The 19,316-nt window shown below is 36.9% G+C and overlaps 1 protein-coding gene across 2 annotated transcripts in view; it reads right to left on the reverse strand.

The window, feature by feature from the left end:
* Ntan1 (N-terminal amidohydrolase 1) overlaps window positions 1–19,316 on the reverse strand; it is a 102,732-nt gene that overhangs the window by 60,735 nt on the left and 22,681 nt on the right. Inside the window, exon 1 of one of the 2 annotated variants that reach the window (XM_017621135.1) lies at window positions 10,130–10,556. The exons of the other annotated variant lie outside the window; for it this stretch is intronic. The gene's annotated coding sequence lies outside the window, so the exon portion shown is untranslated. Of the gene's footprint in view, window positions 1–10,129; window positions 10,557–19,316 lie in introns of those variants that run through there. 2 annotated transcript variants of the gene reach the window in all.

A 19,316-nucleotide genomic window follows, 5' to 3' on the forward strand; every position in this document is an offset into this window, starting at 1 on the left:
GTTGCCATAAACTACTCTCTTCGGATGCATGCCATGTTTATTGAAGAAAATTAGAACTTCGTGCAAACCTGTGCAAAAAGTGCTTATTATTTTGCATATAAACACTAGTTTAGGTCACGCTAGACTTGCTAGATCTGCTCCATTATAAATCTTAATGTTTTCAAAATTATAAAAATTTCGAATATCTTATCAACTTGTAATACAGGATTGAAACTTACTAAATAAATTAGAAGACATGTAAGCTAAACCACGTATTAAAAATTATTTTAAAATAACTTCGTAAAAACGAGTACTGCAACTTGAAAGTATGCGAAAAACTTCACACTAAAAAATTTATATTTTTACGCGTCACAATAAGCCACGTTTGACAGCGATTATTTTTGCTGTTGTTGTTTTTTCTTTTGGATTTATTAGATTGACTTAGAAGCTTAATATTTGTTATCCAGAATACCAAAAATCATAGCCATCTGAAATCATTTAATTTTGGACTTTTGGCATGCTTTAATTGAAAAGGGGCACCTTGTGCGGCGTCTTTAGATCACAGTACCCAGCAATTGGCTCATTGCGTGCTAAAGTAAAGCAGAAGTAATATAATTTAACTCGTACTAAAAGTAACTGTTTCTTTGTAGTATCGTATATAGGGTTGCCAGACGTACTGCTTTTGGGAGGAAACGTACTCCCTTGTACTCCCAAAAAATCTTGAAATGTACTCCTTTTTTAGTTTTGTATTTCAAGTCTTCGTAGGTTACTTTATTACATATCTTCTGTAACCATATGCTAATTTCCACCATTTTAGTCCTTTATACTACCCCTTTTGTCCAACATAAGGCCTCATACTGAGTAATCGGTGCCATGACATAGCCCCAAGTGGCATAACTCCAATTTTAAAACTTGAGGTTATGTCACTATAAAAGGAGTGACATATATCTAAACGGAAAGGCGACAAAATTCCAAATCCCTCCTGTAGTTTTGGATTATAACCCTCTCTTAGTAGAATTCTACTTTCTGTGTTGCCGGAAAAGAGTGGCGGAAATATTTTTACGCAGAAGAACGTTTAATAGAAAATTTGATGAATGATTGAATGTTTTTTGTTGTTGAATGAACCATATTTTTATACAAAATTGGCGGAAAAATATTAGAATAAAAATTGTTGTATATATTGTGAAAAATTTGCTGTGCCAATATTTGTTCCGGCAGCGTACGTACATAGTATTTACTTTTTGGTAATTTGTAACAATAAATTGCACACAAAATTAAAAAAAAAAATAGTGCTCCTTTTTCATGTTTGTACTGCTATTTTTCTATCGAAAATAGAAATGTACTCCTTTCTCCGTTTTAGAATCTGGGGACCCTAATCGTATACCTCATCAGCCTATATTCTTTATACTTAGAACGTTTCCTTACCAATAACAAAGCACTGCTTTAAGCAGAAGGTACAGAAAATTAGCCAAGGAATTCACATATGCTGCTCACATTCAAATACATACATACATATGTGTGTAGGTGTAAACCTGGCCTACAAATAACCATAAAACACAAAACAACTAATAAATAAAACAACTGTCCAAAACAACGGAAGATGTTGAGCACACCAGAAGAAAGAGATAAAAAAAAAAATTCTTCGCGGCGAGGAGGGTGCAACAGTTTGTAGCTTCCTTGTTGCCGCTGACTTGTTAAATAAATGCTTGTTGCGACTTTTATTTGCATTGTACAACCACGCGTTATTTGCACAACAACATAACAACTGGCGGGCAAAAGAAAAGACAATTCACCGGCAAATGAACAACTGAAGGCAGTGCCGGAGAGGGTTTACCAGGAAGAAGAAAGTCAGCAAAAAGGGTAAAAAAAACACAAAAATCAGCAACTAAGCGCAGACAAATTTGCACTGATCTGCGAAAAATGCAACAAACGAACATGAACAAGACAACAAACAAGAACAATCGCCAACAACAACAACAACAAGCACACGAGAGACAAAGTAAGCGCTGCTACGCAGGCGTGTTGCGCATTCCCAACGAAATTGCTTGCATCATGAAGCCATGTTCATGACGAGAGCTTGCGTCGCGCCGCGCAGTACAAACGTGCAGGTTTTTGTTGCTGCCGCATTTTTGCGAAATAAACTTACAACAGTGAGATGGAGCAGCAGTGCCAGAACGAAAACAACAAAAAAAAAATAAAAACGTAACAACAATCTGAGTAAATTTTCGCATTCTTTTGCCAGGTTGGCTCCAGAAATTCAGAGAGAGTGAGCTGTAAGTATTGTATTTGGTTGACATAGAAACGGTTTGCCATAGTGTAAAATGCGTAAGATTCGTTAGCGGTACAAAAAAATTTGAAACTTACACAACTGTCATGTTCGATCCACCCACCTCATCATTTACGCCCATCGCGGCGATAAGTGAGACACGCGGCTGTATTGAGTTCGAAAATCAGAATTCTTAAAGAATTCTTCTACTACATACATACATATCTTTTGTTTTACCATTCTTGCTACATTCAGTCTGTACAAAAATACATACGAATATTTTGAGTATACATACATAAGTACTACATATTTCATCTTATTCTTGCGAACTTCTCCGTTTATTGCGAGCGACTACACTTGTTGATGTGCTCGATTATCCTTGCGCCGCTTTTGCTGTACATTTTTATTGCGCGCTCATTGCATACATTGTTGGTTGGCCTTTTTTATATTTCTACGGACAATTTTGATACATACTTTTATTGCCTGGCAACATTGTTTGGCGGCAACAGCACATTTTGTTGTCCAATCTTTTTTAATCTGGCGTTGGTGATCTTTATTACGAGGATGTACAATATCTACACAAGCAAGTCAGCAAGCAAGCTACTAAGCAGGCGATCAAACATATACATTAGGGTGGTTCATAATTACATGCGGGGGTAAAGGTTTAAAATGTTAAGCTCTCAGCCCTTAGGATTTTTCTAAATGAAAAAAAGAATAGCCGTATCTTTTTGTAAAAAGAAGTAATTTTTAGCAAAAAAAACCGACTTCAACTCCCATATAAAAAATATATATATATATATATTATGATCCACTCATCGGATCTCAACCAGATTAGTATGGGACCACCTCTGAGACACTACCTTTCCGGTGCAAAAAGAATTATCGAAATCGGTTGACGTGGTCCAAAGTTATGCGGTAACATACATAAAAAAAAAAAAATATATATTCCGACGAACTGATAACCTCCTCCTTTTTTGGAAGTCGGTTAAAAAACCAAAAGATTAGTAGAACATACAATTGGGGGACCTATAACCATTTCTACGAAAGCGTGTTGTTTTCCTATATAGAATACTTGGAAACCTTCATGGGCTTTAAGCATAACAAATAGAAAATTTTTTTAAACAAAAAAAGACGGGCATTATTTTTCTTCTTTTAGAAAAGACCAAGCGGGGTGTCGGCCGCTGTGGTGTAGTGGTAAGCAGTACGCGCTTCCACTCCGCAGCACCTGGGTTCAAGCCCTGGGGTCAAAGCAACATCACAAAAAAATATAGAAAAAAGGTTTTTTCTTAACAGCGGTCGTCCCTCGGCAGGCAATGGCAAACCTCCGAGTGCATTTCTGCCATGAAAAGCAGCTTCTCATAAAAATACAAACGCCGTTCGGAGTCGGCGTAAAACTGTAGGTGTGACAACATCAAGGCGCACGCCATAAATCGGAGGAGAAGCTCGGCCAAACACTAACATATGCCAATCTATTATTATTATTAAGCTGGTGAGAGCTTAACACTTTTAATTTTTGTTTTTGGAACACCCTAAGATGCAAACATAAGTATGTGTCTCTGGCACTGCCGCTTCTCCGCGCTGCAACTTGCTGCAGTGGCCGTTCGTGATTGTCGGTTGTTGGACAACTGCTTCTTGTCTCTTCTCATCCTGTTCTTTCGTCGCTGCAACTTTGTATATTTGTTTAATTTTTTTTTGTAGTTTTTGGTCGAATGTGGACACTTCATTTGCATAATTATTGAGTGTGCTGCCGGAACTGTGGGAATAGCGAGTGCTGCTGATGAATGAAGTCATTGGAGAGTTGCATGCTAAATGAGCTGAGCACTATCGGGAAGATGAAAGAATTTGAGAAAACGCATGGATGCATGAACGGTATCGAACAAATCACAACAAGTATGAAAATCTGTTTTTTTTTTTANATTAGCTAATTAAAATTTTGAATTTAATTTTATTAAATAGCCCACTTTAATTACATTTAAAAAATAAAAGTAATAATTGAATAAAAAAAAAATGAACTGAAAATTCTACTCCTTAATCCGCATTACTGTCAGGGCACAATTTTGATCGCCGTATGTCTATGATGAGAATTCAATTGAAATTCAATAAGAACGAGTTTGGCGTTTGCGGTATTCGAGTGATCAGAATTGTGTGTACTACAACTCAATAGGATCCAGGTTCGATCCCACCCCGAACCATTCTTAAAAATCATTTAAATTTTTTTCAATTATATATTTTATTTTGTTTTAATTTATTTTATTTTATTTTATTTTATTTTAAATTTTACGTTACTTCTTATAATTATTTGTTTCAAATTAATTTAATTTTTTCGAGTTTAAGTTTATTACAAAGGCCACAACAATCATAATTACATTAAATAAATAAATACAAGTAATAAGTGAAGGAGCTGGCCGTGGGATTCGAACCCACGACCTCGCGGCTCGCATAAGCCGGAATACTATCATCTGGCGGGGTACAATTTTGATCAGATTAACTGCGCTTTTAATCCGTATTACCGTTGCCGTCTATACTATACAATAAGATCCCACAACCCGGCAAGCCTCTTAATTTGTAGAATATAATAACGAAATATCCAGCGTCTTATATTTATGATTGTTGAAATTCTCAAGGGAACCCTTAGGCTGAGGCCACGCACTGAGCGGCATTTCTGGCGGTTTTGCGGCATTTTTGTATGGCGTCGCTCAGCCGCTCGCCGCTTTGCCGCTCATTGCTTAGCCTCGACCTTAGTGAAACTGATAAATAATGTACGCAGCCGTCGCTTAATTGTTTGTAAAATAATCTTAATTGCAGTAGCCTTTAGAGATTTTATTTACTGAATCGCCACAACTTTGAGGTTCTCAACAGCGTCATGAAACTCTCTGCTATGGACAAATTATATTAAAACGCGCACATAACCTGCGATGATGTTGCAACTTTCCTCAAGAAAATGTCTTCCAGGAAAACGCAAATCCCAGAACTTATTAATGATGCAGAGTAGATTTTGAACTTATTTTTAAATTAAATTAATTTGCAGTTTTTCATGTAGCCGAAGCCGCTTAATTACATACAGTCCAGTTTATTGAAAATTGGTTATCTGACGCTTCGGTTGAATGAAAAAAAGAATAATTGAAACAAAGTTTTGTGTCCCAAAACATGAATGTACTCCCACCAAAATTCCGTTAATTCCAATACTTTGGAATTAGCATAATATTGAGCAAATTAAAAGTAGAGTTCTCCTAAACTGTTCACCCATTGGCGTTCTAAAAACCTAAGCGATTTTAGTCGAGTTTATTAAGTAGTATTGGGCAGTATCGATACCAAAAGTACTCCGAACTCGATTCTCAAAAGGATCGACAGCACCCGATTTTTAAAAGTATCGATACTGAGTACTCTAAAGAACTTTGTACTCACTAAAGAACTTGAAAGCACTCAGTACTTAAAAAAGGAACTCGAAAGTACTCAGAACTTATCAGAACTCGCAAGTACTCAAAATTCAAAAATACTCTGTTCCAATAATCGCTTTCATACATGTTTTGGATGTTTCGAATGTTAGCGAATGCGAATTTAATATGCTTGAGGAAAGAACTCAGCTGCTATAATGGAATTATATAATATATTATAATTTAAGACCTACGCGAAAATATTTCGGAATAAAAATATTCGGTCTTATTGCTAATTCCTTGTGTACAAATATTCCCAAAGCTATAAAGCAAAGAAAAAATTATTTTTTCCAATTGGTTTTTGTTTTGCCTGTAAATTATGGGAACTATTTATTCACATGGAGTTGGCGATAAGGCTGATTAATGACCGTGAGCTGCACTGATTTGAAAATACCTCCAAAAATCTCATTATTTTAAGTTTGTTGATAGCATTTTCACACAGAAGTTGTAAGTAAAATTTTTTATATCACTTGAGGAGATTTTTTTGGGGGAAAAAAAAATGTTAAAAACTAGTTACATAAAAAACTCGATTTTTGGAGATACTTTCAAATAGGTCCTGATATTTTTAAGAAATTTTTTTTTGGCGGTGAAATCTACTAATATTAAAATTCCGATGGAAAAACAGTAAATTTTGCTGGTGAGGGGTGTGATGCATCCTAATGTACATAGTATGTGGTGGTGTTATTTCACTGACTACCGGAAAGCGTAGTCGGTGTAGCTACAAAATAATCGACATATTATCAATTAGGGGATTCCCTTAAGCTCGAAAGTGGCTCGAAAACCACGAAACCTCGAAACTTTTCCAGCCTCGAAAAACAACTGTCAAAAATTGTATGAGTGGTGATTTTCGCGTGCCTCGAAAACTTTCGAGGCAAATTAGTCACGAAAAAAGCCTCGAAAAGTCGTTCGTAAGTTTCAGTGTTGCCTTTATAATTGTTGACTGCGTTTTGATCAATAAATTCATACAATTTACATTTTTCACTTTTTCGTGGCATTTTCAATGCTGATTTTATATGTATTTATTTCAGCTGATGCGATGTATTATACAAAAAACTCTGAATGAGCTGTCAAACTTCGGAATTTCTCCATTGTTTACGAGGCTGAAAAAAGGTGCATTCCCAAAAACAGCCTCGAAAACTTTCGAGGTTTTCGAGTTTTCTGCTCTTCGCGTTTAAGGGAATCCCNTTTTGGTCGAATGTGGACACTTCATTTGCATAATTATTGAGTGTGCTGCCGGAACTGTGGGAATAGCGAGTGCTGCTGATGAATGAAGTCATTGGAGAGTTGCATGCTAAATGAGCTGAGCACTATCGGGAAGATGAAAGAATTTGAGAAAACGCATGGATGCATGAACGGTATCGAACAAATCACAACAAGTATGAAAATCTGTTTTTTTTTTTAATAAAGATCAAACAATATTTAGAAGTCGCACGGTAGCAGCGTTTTAAAATTCCGCAGGAACCAGATTCTTTCCTGGGTTTGAGTAACTGGCAAAATTTTTTATTTATGTCTTTAAACTTTTCTAAATTTTATTTCATGTTTATATCTATTTTAGTTAACTTTATTTTATTTTATTTAGTTTTATATGATTTATATGATTTCGTATTTTTACAACGCTTTTATCAACTTGCAATGTTGTGTTCCAGAAACTTTCAATGTTGTGTGTCCGACACCATAAAGCAAAGCTTTGAAAAGCTCCTATAAAAAAGCATAGTGAATGGGGCGAGGTAGATGACATCTAGATGTCGCCCTATGTACTATCGTTGAATTATTTTAATATCTATTGCAAACTTTTATTCAGACAGGACTAAAAAGTAGAAAATAAATAATATAAAAAAAACTTTTTAATATACAACGCTTTTATAAATGGACTAAAAAGTAGAAAATAATACTTCTCAGTCCCATAGAATTTGTTTTGATAACTTTTGATTTTGAAATTTTAGCAAAAGTCATTATAAACAATCTATGAAATTGAAAATGAAAANAATCCGTATTACCGTTGCCGTCTATACTATACAATAAGATCCCACAACCCGGCAAGCCTCTTAATTTGTAGAATATAATAACGAAATATCCAGCGTCTTATATTTATGATTGTTGAAATTCTCAAGGGAACCCTTAGGCTGAGGCCACGCACTGAGCGGCATTTCTGGCGGTTTTGCGGCATTTTTGTATGGCGTCGCTCAGCCGCTCGCCGCTTTGCCGCTCATTGCTTAGCCTCGACCTTAGTGAAACTGATAAATAATGTACGCAGCCGTCGCTTAATTGTTTGTAAAATAATCTTAATTGCAGTAGCCTTTAGAGATTTTATTTACTGAATCGCCACAACTTTGAGGTTCTCAACAGCGTCATGAAACTCTCTGCTATGGACAAATTATATTAAAACGCGCACATAACCTGCGATGATGTTGCAACTTTCCTCAAGAAAATGTCTTCCAGGAAAACGCAAATCCCAGAACTTATTAATGATGCAGAGTAGATTTTGAACTTATTTTTAAATTAAATTAATTTGCAGTTTTTCATGTAGCCGAAGCCGCTTAATTACATACAGTCCAGTTTATTGAAAATTGGTTATCTGACGCTTCGGTTGAATGAAAAAAAGAATAATTGAAACAAAGTTTTGTGTCCCAAAACATGAATGTACTCCCACCAAAATTCCGTTAATTCCAATACTTTGGAATTAGCATAATATTGAGCAAATTAAAAGTAGAGTTCTCCTAAACTGTTCACCCATTGGCGTTCTAAAAACCTAAGCGATTTTAGTCGAGTTTATTAAGTAGTATTGGGCAGTATCGATACCAAAAGTACTCCGAACTCGATTCTCAAAAGGATCGACAGCACCCGATTTTTAAAAGTATCGATACTGAGTACTCTAAAGAACTTTGTACTCACTAAAGAACTTGAAAGCACTCAGTACTTAAAAAAGGAACTCGAAAGTACTCAGAACTTATCAGAACTCGCAAGTACTCAAAATTCAAAAATACTCTGTTCCAATAATCGCTTTCATACATGTTTTGGATGTTTCGAATGTTAGCGAATGCGAATTTAATATGCTTGAGGAAAGAACTCAGCTGCTATAATGGAATTATATAATATATTATAATTTAAGACCTACGCGAAAATATTTCGGAATAAAAATATTCGGTCTTATTGCTAATTCCTTGTGTACAAATATTCCCAAAGCTATAAAGCAAAGAAAAAATTATTTTTTCCAATTGGTTTTTGTTTTGCCTGTAAATTATGGGAACTATTTATTCACATGGAGTTGGCGATAAGGCTGATTAATGACCGTGAGCTGCACTGATTTGAAAATACCTCCAAAAATCTCATTATTTTAAGTTTGTTGATAGCATTTTCACACAGAAGTTGTAAGTAAAATTTTTTATATCACTTGAGGAGATTTTTTTGGGGGAAAAAAAAATGTTAAAAACTAGTTACATAAAAAACTCGATTTTTGGAGATACTTTCAAATAGGTCCTGATATTTTTAAGAAATTTTTTTTTGGCGGTGAAATCTACTAATATTAAAATTCCGATGGAAAAACAGTAAATTTTGCTGGTGAGGGGTGTGATGCATCCTAATGTACATAGTATGTGGTGGTGTTATTTCACTGACTACCGGAAAGCGTAGTCGGTGTAGCTACAAAATAATCGACATATTATCAATTAGGGGATTCCCTTAAGCTCGAAAGTGGCTCGAAAACCACGAAACCTCGAAACTTTTCCAGCCTCGAAAAACAACTGTCAAAAATTGTATGAGTGGTGATTTTCGCGTGCCTCGAAAACTTTCGAGGCAAATTAGTCACGAAAAAAGCCTCGAAAAGTCGTTCGTAAGTTTCAGTGTTGCCTTTATAATTGTTGACTGCGTTTTGATCAATAAATTCATACAATTTACATTTTTCACTTTTTCGTGGCATTTTCAATGCTGATTTTATATGTATTTATTTCAGCTGATGCGATGTATTATACAAAAAACTCTGAATGAGCTGTCAAACTTCGGAATTTCTCCATTGTTTACGAGGCTGAAAAAAGGTGCATTCCCAAAAACAGCCTCGAAAACTTTCGAGGTTTTCGAGTTTTCTGCTCTTCGCGTTTAAGGGAATCCCATAAATTTCTTCACGATTTTTTGCGAGCTTAAATTTTATATAAAATAAAAAATAAAACTGGGGTTTTTGTTAGGTGGAGGTATAAATCAAAACGCGTTTTAATGCAACAATATTTTAAGGGCACGAGCGAGAATTTTTCGCTGACACAAAGATTTTAAAAAAGATCTGATGTCCGAAAGAATGAAAATTACAGCAAAAACGCGATTTAGCTGTTTTAGCGGGTGCCTGAAAAAAAATTTGTATACCCAAAATTTTCACATACAAACTAAATTTTCAAACCAAATTTTTTTAATGATACGCCCTAATGTACATGCATTGTAAAAGATACTATAGAATAGCACTTACTTTTTGATGAAACGTTTTTAACAATTGCGCTTGTAGAGTTTTGTATTACTGGGACACAAACTTCACTATTTGCAATATTTGTATTCGTATTTCTCTCAGTAATTTTCACTAAAATATTTTTTGTTTTTTATTTCAAAATTTCCCGCACAATGGAAACACAATTTCTAAACGTCAACAAACCGACGGCTTTTCAAGAGTTATCAGCACAAAAAACAAGGCTTTATTTACCGCATCAATAGCTAACTTGTAGCTTTTCCTACAAAATACACGCTTGCACTGGGAGCGATTTGATAGGCAAAAAGACACCGTAGGAACTTGACGTTAGGGAAAACTTTTTAAGTGCACACCACAACACTGCGCGTTTATCTTCAGACGTTACGCTCAGCGACAATTTCAAAACCGGACTGAATTTGAGTGGCGCGCGGCTTGAGTCAATAAGCTAGTTTCGGCTTAGTGCGCTGTCATAGCTGCTGGTTACGTGTGTGCGAGGCTCGGTGCTGAGCCAAGGGATTGCGCACACGCATGCATTGACATATCTACGATAACCCACTCACACAAGTTAATCGAGTTATAGCCAGCAAAATTGTCCGCGGACACAAATGCAACTCCACCCAGTCAGCATTTCGGTGACCATTCGAGGATTTACCTTTAGGATAATCGAGTCGTTTCTAAGTCGCATAGAAGACTACTACTTTCTGGCTCTTCCAAGCGATTATAGAAACTTAGAAAGCAGTCAAAATACTTTCTTAGTGAGTGAGAAAGATTTTCGACAGACTTCATTTCGAGTCGATTTCAAGTCGATTTTGATTGAAAATGCTCGCTGGGCAACAGCAACAGTGTGTGTGCGAATGTATGTACACATGCAGCCTTAACAGCTCCAAAGGCAAGGCATGCAGACAAAGTCAGGGATGGTATACTATGAATAGGTGCATGGATGGATGAATGGATGTTTGGCAGTGGAGTTATTCGACACACAACACAAACAACAACCAAGATAACAATACAAGGCAAGCGAACATACAAATAGTGTAAGAGCAAGAGGCCGGTGGGAGTGTAGTGGTCAGTTAGTAGCAATTATATTGGACACCGGCCAGATGAATGAAGGAAAATCGGAGAGAAGACAATGCTCTGACAATTGGACGTTCGGCTGACCAGCAACGTCAAGTTGAGTGCACTAAAGTTGCTTGAGCCAAATCTTTTTTTTGTGTATAGGTTTGTGAGTGCATGCATTAGGGAAGAGATAGGTAGAGCGAGAGAGAGAGAAAGAGACGTGGCTTGAATACAAAGCTGTGATTGGTTGACTGCAAGTGTGAGCGAGTCGCATAGCTGCGTCTTCGTCTTATCAGTTGAGTAGATTTTCGAGTGGAAGGCCGAATGATAGCGCGCGGTATGAGTGTGCGATAAAGCGCCAGCTTATACCAGATTCAAATTCTTTACGCTTGGTGATTTTAGTCAATCGCATTTGTTGCTTTTCCTAATAGAAAGGGTTAGTTTTCGTAAGAAGCACCTTTTTGTTCAGCAGCAGCCAGTAATAGCCAAGTGTTGTAGACGCGCACAAACACACCGAAGCTAAGCAGGATAATCAGGCCAGAGACATGTGTGTCTGACGCTGTGCTGGCTACTGGTAGCTAGAGCGCGCCTATTGGCCCTTTGACGCGTTGCACCAGAAATGCGCAAATATTGAGTTCGCAGTGGGTTAATTAAAAATAAGACACTTTCAACGTGCATATGCATATTATCGATGATTTGGTAAAACTCTTTAGCCACACTCAACCCCCTGTGCGGTCTATTTTTCACAAATCTCTTTTCCATATTCCGTTTTTTTTTTTAGGTGCGCGTAAATTGTGTGGCGCGTCAATGTGACGGCATGCGCCGCCTGAAAGTGCGCCACATTTAATCATCAAACACACTTAATTGTGGTGATAATTGTACACATTAAGTGTGGCGGCCAAATGTGGTACGAGTGGATAAGTTTTGTATTATTTCTTTGTGCGAATTTTTCCAAACCGGCCGAATGGTTGGCTAGCTGTTAGGTCGCTTGCTCGTACGGCCCATTAAATTTGACCGTGCGCGAATAGCAGCGCGCATGAAGCGAAAAACAATAGCAAATTTGGCGGAGCAGGTGATGGCGGAAGGAGCAGACGCTGGCCCACAACAGCTTTAAAGGCGGTTCTAATGTAAAAAAAAAACACAAAAAATTCCATAAAACGATCGACCGAATGCCAGAGCGCTGCTACAAAACCGCGCTTGTCTGTAACGACGTGTGGTCGATCTGAGACACATATGTATGTATGTACTCTAAGGTAGTCAAAAGAAAAGTAAAGTCGGATTTTAATGCTCTCACACGCTAGGATTAGTCTATACCGAAAAAATATATCCCTATATTTTTATTTTGAAATCAAAAAATATTTAGAGGTCGCTAAAAGAACTTAAAAGTTTTCCATGTATTTTATATAGGAAAAAACAACTTTTCGTAGAAATAGTATAGAGTTCTTGAAAACCAATATTTTTCTATCGCAGAACTCTGGTTCTCTTCAGGAAGCTTCGAATAATAAAACCTATCGATTTTTTATGGGCGCTCTCATTGCAATTTGGAGGGTTTGGCGGACCTATCAAATATTGTTATTATGAAAGTCTCCTGAAGATAACCAGAGTTTCCGATCGAAAAATGCTGACTTTCAAGAATTCTATACCATTTCTACGGAAAGTGTTTTTTCCCTTTATAAAATACATGGATAACTTTGAGCGCTTTGAGCGACCTCTAAATATTTTTNTGAGACCTTGATATTCCCGCACTCTACGAACCACCTGACCTCAGCGAGGCATCAGCATGGGCTTCGTAAAGTGCACAGTACAACAACAGCACTTTACGCCATAAACACCCAAATAACACGTGGTCTTAACAGTAACCGCTTCTGTGACAGAGGTGTTTGACACCGCCATTAACTCCGCGCTACTAGAAGAGATTGAGGCTTCATCTCTCCCACAGGGACTCAAACGGTGGTGGCGAATTATCTGAGTGGTCGGCACTCGTCAGTTATTTTCAGAGACCGGCAGTACCTGGGGTAAAGACAAAGAAACGTTGTTGACAACATACAAGGCAGTCGGCCGGCCGGTTCTTAACTATACGGCGCCCGCGTGGTCCCTTGGACTAGCAGGACGTAGTGGACTAAGCTATAGACAGCACACCATACAACACAGCACTCCGGACCGCGACTGAATGCCTTCTAATGACGAGGCCTAGACGCTCCACATCAGGGAGCATAACACAATGCTCTGCAAGCAGTTCCTAGTAGGGTGCCATAGACGCGGGCATCCGAACAGATAACAGCTTGCAGAAGAGCCCTCGCCAAGCATATCAGGAGGTATCTCTACGAACTGACGGACGAAGTCCACAGGTTCATAAAACAACCTCTGGACTCAACTGCATACCGATAGGAACTGAACGGCATTCACAGGGGGTTGGTCTCAAGTTACATAGACTCTCGACCTGTAAATGCCGTTTTGGGCACACAATCACCCGACGTGGAAGGGACAGAAATTTGTCTGCCATGGGAGATTCGCACCACAATATCCCAACTTCGCTCTGGATATTGCAGCGGGCTAAACTCGTACCTGAGCAGAGTGAATGAGGATGTGCCCAACGAGTGCCCAGCATGCGGAGAGTCGCCACATGACTTCTTCGCTTTTAAAATTGCTCTTGAGTGGCAACGAGTGAAAAGGCAGGAAAAGGGATCCTTCTTTCTGAGTTCCCGAATATTTTAGAGGCAAACGCATTTTTTATGACTCGGAGTTACATCAAGATGCCTCACATATAAACATATAGTCATAACACTATGCTGGTTTCCTCCACCGCAAAAGCTAGAGTCCATTCCTGTCGGAGAGTATTCAAGTCGCAAAGAGACTCGACGATAACAAATCTCCTGGTCCAGATGGGTTACTGAACAAGGTATTAAAACAAGCTTTTACTTAAGTAGCGTAAAATAGACCACAGCAAGTGGCGCAATAGCAGAGGCAATGAAGACGCTAAATACCCTCGAAAGGCTACGACGTAGCACCGGCGACTAATAGCCTTTCCCCTCACGATGTAATGCTGGACGGCGGTCCGATGGAGTGAGGAGTTCGGCGAAACAACAGGCTTATCCTGACTTCATAGAACCACTTGAGGGCAGTGCGCTACCACAACACCCCTGAAAAACACATTAGTCATAACCAGGGAACGGATTTTATGGAAATTGCCTTTTTTTCTCCTAAAGAGATATACTATATTCGATTAAGAATGTCCACGATTTAGCTTTCCCTGATTCCATATATACACATTTGATGTTGCCTTTTTTGCCTATTTTAAGATATTTGCCTTTTTTTGCCTTTTTTAAGATATTTGCTTTTTTTGCCTTTTCTACTTTTAAAAAAGTGATTATAGCATTTACATTTTTTTTTTTTTAAGATTAAAAAATATACACATTGCCCATGCGGCTGATAGAAGCGCAGAGACCTCTTGCCAAATTGGTGTTGGAAAAATTCAAATACGTTTTCTCAGCTAACGAAGGCTTAGAGACAATAAGGGGTGTGGATAAAATTGTAAAGGGCGAGGAAAACGCCCCTATTCCTGATAATATGAACGTTTCAAACGTTCCATATTTAAATTGGGCGCCGCTTGTATCAACTTACGTCGAGCACACATTTAGTACATTTAAGGCTTTTCTTCGCGTAAATCGAATGAAAATGCTGCCAGAAAAACTTCAAAATGTATCTTGTGGTTCAATGTTACTATAACTATACAGATTAAAGTTTTGTGAGTTAGAAACTAGAAAGGATAAAAGAGTCAAAGATCCAAAGTACAAATTTTTCATATAATGAAACTAGTTCATAGTTCTTCTCTTTTTACTTGTAATACAAACATTTCTAAAATAAATGTATTTTTTGATTGTTCTTCGTATTTTCTGTCTTTTTTAGTGCCTTTTTTTGCCTTTTTTGCAACACCTAGTGCCTTTTCCTGCCTTTTTCACTATTTTATTTTGCCTTTTCCAGTCTATTTCGTTATTTTATTTTGCCTTTTTTATAGGTTTTTAGGTCCTAAAAATCCGTTCCCTGGTCATAACACTGGACCAAAAAAAAAACGTAATCATCCACATTTCAACCTAAAACGTCCCACTGTGTCACCTAGATGTTGAACTGAACTTTTATAGTCCTTAAACGAATTTTTTAAATGGGGAAACAATTCACCACAGTTTTTTTCTATTTCACACATTTTAGTTGTTGTCTTTTTTTGTTTCGTGTTTGTGGTTCGCCTTTTTCAGGCGCGCACACGTGCGTGCGTATAACAAACACCTCAACGTCAATGCAGGCCGTAGAGCGACAACATGTTGCACAAACAAAAAAAAAAAAACGCAAGTGTACATACTCATATATTTTTTTTTTTGTGATGGTACACTGCACTGTGTGTCGCTGCGATATGCCGAGATTTGTGGCATTTAGAGTGTCATAAAATGGCTTAATTGATTTTATTACACAAAGACACTTAAAGGAAGAAATTTGTGGAAAATTAGAAAATTTACGACAACGCAAAGAGAAATAATAACGTAGCGGCTGCTTCATGCAGCGTGTAGTTACAAATTTGCTCGCAGCGTCATATTTTTAATGCATTCGCAAACATACAAACATATGTTTCTGTGCACGGCTGTGTATTTTGTGTATGTTAAGCGCCAAATTTGAACACCAAATCGCAACGACCAAAATAATGAACTCAGCCACAAAAAGGTGATCATCGAGTTATTTTAATGACCTCTGTGCGGACATATGCATAATGCCGGCAGCAACAAAAAATCTTAGCAGCAATAGTTTGGAGCGCTGACTGACAGTTGACAATTGTTGCAACATTTGTTGTTGGCAGAATTGGTTAGCGAAGGAGTTACACATGAGCTAAAAATATGTACATACAGGCAATATGTATACATAGTCATGTGAAAAATAATTGGGACATGCCATTTTGGCCAAGTTTGAATATTATTTTTTTGTTTGTTTAATGTTTGTATTATTTTTTTTTTTATTAAACTGCAGCTTATTATCTAACAAAAACCATATATGTAAGTCTAACTCAAACTTTGGAGAAAAATTAGAACGATACAAAAAAATGTTACAACAAACTTTTTGTTGAGAATTAAAAAAAAAAATCCAAGTATGCAGTTTTATAGCCCAGCAAAATGTATGTATGTTCGACAAATTTTTTTTTGTATGGTCGAAAATAATACACCATCGACAAAAAAATAAATTCAAAAATCAACGCGAATTCTTAGCCCCCTGAATGTTGCACTTTATTAAGCTAGAACTTAATGGGCCATAAAACTGCACACTTAGATTTTTTTTTAGAAATTCTTAATAAAAAGTTTTTTGTAAAAATTTAAAGAAATTTTCCATAATGTTTGAAATTAGGACAAATATGATTTTTGTTAGACAATGAGCTATGTTTTTATAAAAAAAAATAACAAACAATAAACCCACGAAAGAAAAATAGACAAAACTGGTTAAAATGTTGTGTTGCTATTATTTTTTACATGACTGTATATTCTGAGTAGGCGAGTTTCTAGGCAGTGGAGCACACTCAGCACATCATAGCAATCGCAGAGCGCGAAATTCCACCATAGGCACCAACTGACAATTGGGCACTGTCAGCACGTCGTTGCACATTTGACTGACAAGCCAGTGATTAAATATGTATGTGAGGGAGTGATTTTCAAAAGCGCGTCTAGCAAGAGGGAGTTAAACGAAGTATTGGGTGCTTGAGAAATAAACTTAATATTTGCATATTTTGGTATGAAAGTATGTATGCAAGTATGTATGCAATTGCGTCTATCGGTTATTTTGTCGCTTTGTTAGTGTCAAAATCTTGCATGTTAATGATCGTTTAAAAGTATCGTTTTGTTGACAGCTTCCTCTGCATTGAGCGATTACATCAATGACGTTGCAGTTGTTGTGATTTTTTGCTTTTGAATATTTGCAATTATTTATTTTTACTCTTAGGTAGTTGCATCGCGCATGAATGAATATGTTTACATACATACCTACATACATGTGTACATTAGCGTGCGACTTATTTGTATGAAGCCAATTTTTTTAAGCTACAAAGCAAGACTTACCCGAGATGGATTCTTTTGGTGGTGAAAAAGGAGTTCTGCGAAAAATTTAGAAGATAGGATAATGGAAAGGCGTAGCTCAGAGGCTTGAAAGTTGTAAAATTCATGGAATTACTTTGAAGATCAAAGTTCATAAATAAGACACACACTAATGTACCTGTTGCAAAAATTTGTGTATTTGTAAATTGACGCTTGATATTTTTTTGCAAAAATTGAATACAAATATTAAAAGGCACTCCGTTGATTTCATAATGATTTATGTTAAAGCTTGAAAGACACACATTTTTTTTGCAGCATACACACTGAAGTGCGTTACCTATGCAAATATGTACACATATATGCATGCCTATTTACTACCTTCTTCTTTGAAAATGTAAACCGAAAATGCAAGCAAATGTATTCAAACGGCTATATAACATTAAATTTCGTATTCAGATGGCGGAAAAATGGTTTGAAAACGCGAACAAAGAACTGAAAAAATTAAATTAAAAATTGTATTTAGTATGTGTTACTAGTAAAACTATTGTATGGGGGAAAAATCAAAAAAATGTAGTTACCACATCTCATCATCAGACTTCTTTTCTACGAGTTGGACCCGCATCATCATATTCTATTTAGTCTGAGCACGGGGCCCCCTTGAGAACTCCGAGCCCAGGGGAAAAAAGACCCCGGTCCCCCTCTCAACAGGCCTGTTTAAATGATAAGAACGTCGAGCTGAGTAGATATAACTATGCCCGCCTGTCTGTCCAAGTGTTTGTATGCAATCTAATACCTCAGCTTTGTCGGAACCAAAATAAAATTGGGCCATGATAACATATAGCTCCCATATAACTCATCGTACAGATATTACGATTTTGTCATAGCTCCCCCATTTATGCAGCTAGGAACATAAAATTTCGCACTGTTTTCACTCATTATCAAAAGAAAGCTTACAGTGAAAGTGAAAAAGATCTAGTCAATATAACCCATGGCATTCAGGCAACTTATTGTTCAGATATTGGGTTTTTGGTAATAACTCCTCTGTACATCGACACCTGAGTGGAAGATCGACCTATCCCGGCAGCCAGGTCGTAAAGGCTCTATGTTAGACAACTTTTCAAGAACGCCCTACCCTAGAATTTGATTTAAGAACGCCCTATATCAGAACTTTATTGAAACGCTATCGAAGAATATGGTTGATGAACCCCCTATCTCAGAAGTCGGTTCAAAAAAGCCATATTTCAAATGAAAATGTATTGAAAGTGTGCTGAGATAGAGCGTTTTTGAAACGAATTCTGAAATAGGGTGTTCTTCGACCAAATTTTAAAACAGGGCGTTCTTGAAAAATTTTCTGAGATAGGGCGTTTTCGAACTGGCTCCCGAGATAGGTCGATATGCAGTTAGGAACATGAAACTTCGATTTATTTTCGCCCACTATCAAAAGAAAGCTTATAGTGATAAAACCATTATCGATCATATACAGTAGTGAAAATCACTTAGATCGGTACCTTATAAGGCATATCTTCCACCCCACTAATTGTTCAGATATGAATTTTTTTTTATATAATACCTCTATGTATGTATGCATTGAATGTTGTTTAGCTCGCAAACAACTAATTTTTAATGTAGTAAAATTTCCTGATGTTCATGAAAGATATGAAGGCTTCGGCATAGTTAGCCGACGACAGCACTGCCCTTACTTGTTTGTTTTTTTTTTTTAATTTACCCATAAATCCGCAGAGACTTTTGATATGACCCAATATTGTAAGCGGATATTTATTATGAAGTGCACGTTGAAAACATTTCATTACTAAAAACAGTCATTAAATTAGAACTTCTGTGTTACGTTGCTACTGTTAAATTGCTCCTTATAGTACATATGTATGTTTTTGCTTTAGTGCAGCGGTTTCCAGCCTGTTTGCATAACGGAGTAATAGAATAAAACAAAAATAAAAAAATTAGCGTACCTAAAGTTTGTAATGACATTTTTATTGCACATCCCTAACATAACAGTCGCACAGCTCACATTCACAGCAGTTGCAAATTTTATAACATAGTTCCGTTTTTTTTCCAAC

The sequence above is a fragment of the Rhagoletis zephyria genome, unplaced genomic scaffold (genome assembly GCF_001687245.7).
Source record: "Rhagoletis zephyria isolate East Lansing unplaced genomic scaffold, Rhagoletis_zephyria_1.1 Rzeph_scaffold_00040, whole genome shotgun sequence".
Classification (NCBI taxonomy): Eukaryota; Metazoa; Arthropoda; class Insecta; order Diptera; family Tephritidae; genus Rhagoletis; species Rhagoletis zephyria.